The sequence below is a fragment of the Anolis sagrei genome, chromosome 2, assembly GCF_037176765.1.
Source record: "Anolis sagrei isolate rAnoSag1 chromosome 2, rAnoSag1.mat, whole genome shotgun sequence".
In the NCBI taxonomy this organism is placed as follows: Eukaryota; Metazoa; Chordata; class Lepidosauria; order Squamata; family Dactyloidae; genus Anolis; species Anolis sagrei.
This window is the reverse complement of record NC_090022.1, coordinates 166,358,523-166,364,528: the sequence shown is the minus strand read 5'-3', so window position 1 is coordinate 166,364,528 and position 6,006 is coordinate 166,358,523.

Below are 6,006 nucleotides of genomic sequence, written 5' to 3'. Positions count from 1 at the left end.
GTGGTTCACAGTACAATTGTACATACCTTTATTTTAATGTTAAAGATATATTTGGGAGGTAAAAGGAATGGAAGTGAACAAAAATAGCGCAACTCATATTACAATAAATTGTTTTTATTCCATTTTGCTGCACCTTAATTGTGTGATTAAACAATGGCATTTCCTCTTTTCCCCTCCTTGCACATCAGGTTTTTCTCAACGCCTTTTTGCCAGGACTCATTAATCACTGTCTCCCAAGTTAGGGTCGGCCTTCCAGATATTGTTAGGCTGCTACCCCTCTATTCCGCCTTGGTTAGACCACACCTGGAATATTGTGTCCAATTCTTGGCACCACAATTGAACAGAGATATTGAGAAGCTGGAGTGTGTCCAGAGGAGGGCGACTCAAATGATCAAGGGTCTGGAGAACAAACCCTATGAGGAGTAGCTTAAGGAGCTGGCCATGTTTAGCCTGAAGAAGAGAAGGCTGAAAGGAGACACGATAGCCATGTATAAATATGTGAGAGGAAGCCACAGGGAGGAGGGAGCAAGCTTGTTTTCTGCTTCCCTGGAGACTAGGACGCGAAACAATGGCTTCAAACTACAAGAGAGAAGATTCCATCTGAACATTAGGAAGAACTTCTTGACTGTGAGAGCCGTTCAGCAGTGGAACTCTCTTCCCCGGAGTGTGGTGGAGTCTCCTTCTTTGGAAGCTTGTAAAGAGAGGCTGGATGGCCATCTGTCAGGGGTGCTTTGAATGCAATGTTCCTGCTTTTTGGCAGGGGGTTGGACTGGATGGCCCATGAGGTCTCTTCCAACTCTTTGACTCTATGATTCAAATACTGATAAGGAATGATGGGGCCTACAGGACATCAACTTCTGGCCATCTGAAAGGCTCCAGTTTGCAAACCCTGATTCGAATTACGATACACTCTATACGTAATTGTGTTCAATTGAATAATGCTGTCATCAAGCAATTCACAGAATTTCTTCTAGCAATGGTGATGTAAAATATATGCCCAAAGGTCTTCATGAGGGAAGGGCTGATGACATGTAAGATGTTTCTGGATACTCACCATATATACCTACACCTTTCAGATGAGCCGGAACAGGTATACACTTCTGCTACAGGCACGAAAAAGAGAAATATGGTTATTTTCTTTAGCTTAGGATGCTAAAATGCCCAAAAACAGGCCTGAAATTAGAGCATGGAGCAATCACCCATAAAGCTGGCAATAAAACAGACTAAAGGCACTTCCAGACAGCACTAAATCATGGGTTTTAAACAGGGACAAAAAATTCCAGGACTATCCAGGCTTGATGCTTTGTTGCAAGATTTAGAGGCTCCCAAGATGACTGCTATGGGACTTCTACCAGAAACCTTGGCAGGTTTTTTTTAAAAAAAACCCCGAGATGCTGATATGTGGATACACGGAGGTCTGGATATATGGATCATTGGAAAAGTTCCATTTGTCTTGGCCAGATAAACTGTGCCCTCCACATGTTTCATGAAGTTTCTGGCACACAAACCAAGTTTTCACCTTTGATTCAAGTATCACCTTCATTTTAGGAACCAACCAATCAGAAACAAACATCTAAAACCCGGGGACAAACTTAGATAAAAAACCCCATGATTTCTGATTGCAGGAACATACAGACATTCAAAGATGTGAATATTCAACTCAAAACTGCAATATTCCCACACATGGAAATCTTTCAGTTTTTGACTTTTCTAGCAATTGCTTCCGTGTTTGCAGGGAATGGCGTCTGGCCACCCTCTTGTATGCTGCGGAAGATCTGGGATAAAGATACTGTCTGGACGGGCCCTAAGCAAGCAGTACATTTGCTATTACTTGTAGGAATGCTTTTGGAGGATGCCTGCTTTATTTAGTTATATACCCTATTTATACCCTGCATTTCTCAATCCCAAAGGGGACTCAAGGTAGCTAACATATAGGCATTTACACAATGCCTTAGAGCAACATACAATTCCAATAAACACTAAAATTAAAATTCATATTAAACATTTAAAAACATTGCATTCCGTATTAAAAACCCCACCATCCACAATTGTATTCCAGGGCCATTCCAATAGTCATTGCACATATTCCATATCTATTATTTCACTGTACTATTCTCAAAAGGCTTGATCCCAAAGCCATATTTTCACTTTCCTTCTGAAGGCCAGGAGGGAGGGGGCTGCTCTGATTTCACTATGGAGGGATTTCCACGGCTGAGGGGCCACCACTAAGAAGGCCCTGTCTCTCGTTCCCACCAGTCACGTCTGCGAAGGAGGTGGGACCGAAAGCACGGCCTCCTCAGACAATCTTAATCTCCAAGGTGGTTCATAGGGGGATACGTTCAGACAGATAAGCTGGTTTATAAGTAATCATGACGTGTTGCTGTTGTTGTTTCATGTTTATTTCTTTTCTGCCTTTTTCCCAGTCTGGGATTCAAGGTGGCTTCCAAATGTTATAACAAAAAAAATGTGTAAATACTAGAAAAGCTTAAGGGTGATTTGAGGTTAGATTTGACATAAGGAGACAGCATCAATAAATACTGGGAAACACCTCCAGGAACAAAGGACATTATGAAACAAGGCCATATACATGTTGGCAACTCCAAAGTGACTCATTTCCCAAGGCTTGCTCTGGTATATTTCCCACAGATTTTTACTGGCATATATTTGACCAAAAGAAGAGTCTCGACAAATCCTGGAAGTCTTCTGACTTGCAGAGTATTGTAATGCCTCAATCCCACCAGGTGATGGTAGCCTTACCTCATTATTACTGCTATGATTCCAATTTTGAAACCTGAAAAACCTTGAAATGGGTGTGCTGCTTCTGTTTAAATATGAACAGGTGTAATTGCGTGCAGCCCTATGGAAGGGGAAATACATTATTAAAACCATTATGAAAACAAGTTCTTTGTCCAGGCCATGCCTTCAGACTGGAACATGTTCACCAATTGAAGCAGAGTGGCATAAATCTAATCACAACAACATTGGTAACCACATTCATTGCTTAGAACTGCAGCTGTCATGTAGCAATTATGCTTCCTTTCATTGATAACTTATTTTATTTATTTTATTTATTTGCTTTATTTTTATACCGCATTTTTCAGCCTAATTCGGCGACTCAATGCGGTTTACAATACAATTTATATAACAATAACAATTAATTAAAACACAACATACACGACAGACAATACAAAGCAACACAACATAGTCATCAACGCCTCAGTAAAAATCAGATTCCGTTCTCATAATCCTTCTACCGTTCCTTTGTTCATTTATACCGTCTTCATGAGTTCAGTTGCATTGTTAGCCGAACGCTTGTTCATAGAGCCACGTCTTGACCTTACTCCGGAACGCCAGCAACGAAGGGGCCTGCCTGATGTCTATGGGTAGGGCATTCCATAGCCGAGGGGCCACCACCGAGAAGGCCCTGTCCCTCGTCCCCGCCAGCCGCGCCTGTGACGCAGGCGGGACCGAGAGCAGGGCCTCCCCGGACGATCTTAACGTCTTAACTTGCTTTTTCATGAAAAGTTCTGCCCCAAAGGAAGGCGGAGAGGAGCAGAATTTTTTTTCAGCATTTCAGTCAGAACTAGATATTGTCCCCAAACGAGTTTCCGAGTTAGCAGGGATCACCAACACACTTCAGCAACTAAGGCACAGTCTCCATTCATACATATCCATATTTGCCTCCTTGGCAACAGACAGCAGTCCTGCGTTGGAACATCTTGTACTCACCTGTTTGCCTTTGCATATCAGTAAAGCCTTTGTCTGGTACATTCTTCAGTTTGGCAATCTCGGATACTCTCTTCTTAAGCAAACACATCAGAGAGTTTATTATTCTAGATAAGCTAAGCAAAAAGAAATCCATAATAAAAAGCACACCTTTAACAAAGAGACTGTATATATTTCTGGGCACAAATCCTGCCTTTTTGCTAATGACCTTTCTGCTTATACATATAACCCAGCGATAATGTATGTTCTTCAACAGTCACTTCTTATTTATTTTTAAATATAAATATGTATGCCATGTCTTTCAATTAAAATTCCCAATGTGACCTTTCATCTGTTTCAGCTTTAATACTTAAAAGCAACTTTTTCAAATAGTCTTTTTTCAAATGTCTCCTCTAAGTAAACATGTCTTGTTTGAGGAGAAAAAGATACCTAATTGTATTTTGAATACTGTTGCCAGGTTTCAGATCCTAACGCTAAAGACCTGAGTCACATTAAAGAACTGGCAAAGGAAGGCCGACCAGACTCCATACCCAATAATTTCCATCAATGCCTTGAGGCCATTACTGGATGGTTGCATGCCAGCAGGTTGAGGGTGAATCCAGCGAAGACGGAAATCCTTTGGTTGGGTCGTCTGGACGGAGGAGTGATCCTGGATGGTGTGACATTATGCCCGTCATCATTGGTAAAGAGTCTGGGAGTCCTTTTAGACCCTCTGCTGATGATGGAGGCCCAGGCCTCTGCCGCAAGCAGAGTTGCATTTTTCCATCTGCGTCAGGCTAGGCGTCTGGCTCCCTATCTGTCCAGGGACAACCTGGCCACGGTGATCCAGGCTACGGTCATCTCAAGGTTGGACTACTGTAACGCCCTCTACATAGGCCTGCCTTTATCGGTGATCCGGAAACTTAAACTAATGCAAAATGCCGAGTCACCAATAGGCTGAGAAAGGCGGTATACAAATACAGTAAATAAATAAATAAATGCTGCTGCCCGGCTTCTCGCAGGGGTCCCAGCGAGGCGTCATATCACTCCAATCTTGCAGCAACTGCACTGGTTGCCAATTGAGCATCGGATTACCTTCAAAGTGCTGATTCTTACCTTTAAGGCCTTATATGGCCTGGGGCCGGAGTACCTGAGAGACCGCTTCACCCCTTACCAACCCCCGAGATCACTCCGTTCAGACAATCAGAATCTCCTTGAAGTTCCCAATTTTAGGACCTTTCACCTGATGTCTACTAGGCGTAGAGCACTCCCGGTGGTGGCTCCTTACTAGTGGAATGCCTTGCCAGTGGAAACATGAGCTCTCCGAGACTTACTGTCTTTTCATAGAGCTTGTAAAACTTTAGGCTGGTATTTGAATCTTGCTGATTGAAATTTTTCTTTGATTTTAAATGTAATGTATCACATATGTATATTGTAAACAGCCCCGAGCCTTCGGGGGGCGGCGGTATATAAAATTGATTAATTAATAAAATAAATAAATAAATAAATAAAATGCATTTGACTCAAGGCAGAATAATGCCAGTGCCCAAACCTCTTTTATGATGAGAGGATTAGCAGCAACTAGGGATCGGAATAAACCTTATTTTTCCACTTGGGAAGAAGAAGAAGAAGAAGAAGAAGAAGAAGAAGAAGAAGAAGAAGAAGAAGAAGAAGAAGAAACAGAAGAAGAAGGAGGAGAAGAAGAAGAAGAAGAAGAAGAAATTTCATTTAAATCTCTAGTTACTCAAAATCACAAATTCAAATAAAGAAGACAGAAGTTAATTTAATGTTTCAAAACTATCATACAAAACCAGAAGTAGCAAAACTGCATTAATACAATAAAACCACACTGTTAAGGAGTATTGAAAGTTCAATGGAGTAGTATGATTCTTGTTATCTATAAGAAATATATTAAAGAAGGAACAAATTTAGCCTACACACCTGATCTCTCCAGTTGTGACCTAGGACCTCATCAGCTGCAGGTCTTCTTCTGTATCCCACACTACTAAGACATTTCAGGGATGAAGTGCCATGGAGCCCTTTACACAATGTCAAGATACTTCTGGTTGTCATTCTTTGGCTTTCATCCCTTAAATGTAGTAGAAATGTAGTGAAATTGTGGAGGGGGAGATGGGGAGAAATAGTCTTCTGAGCTCCTGCTGTGGGTGGAAATGGGAGAAAGAAATGGGAGAAAGAGGGGAAAAACACACTGTCAGATTGCTGGAGTCATTTTGGTTTAGTGATGTGGAGTAATGGATGAGCCGTCTGCTAATGCTCCTTCAGATGGTTTGGGTCCCACTG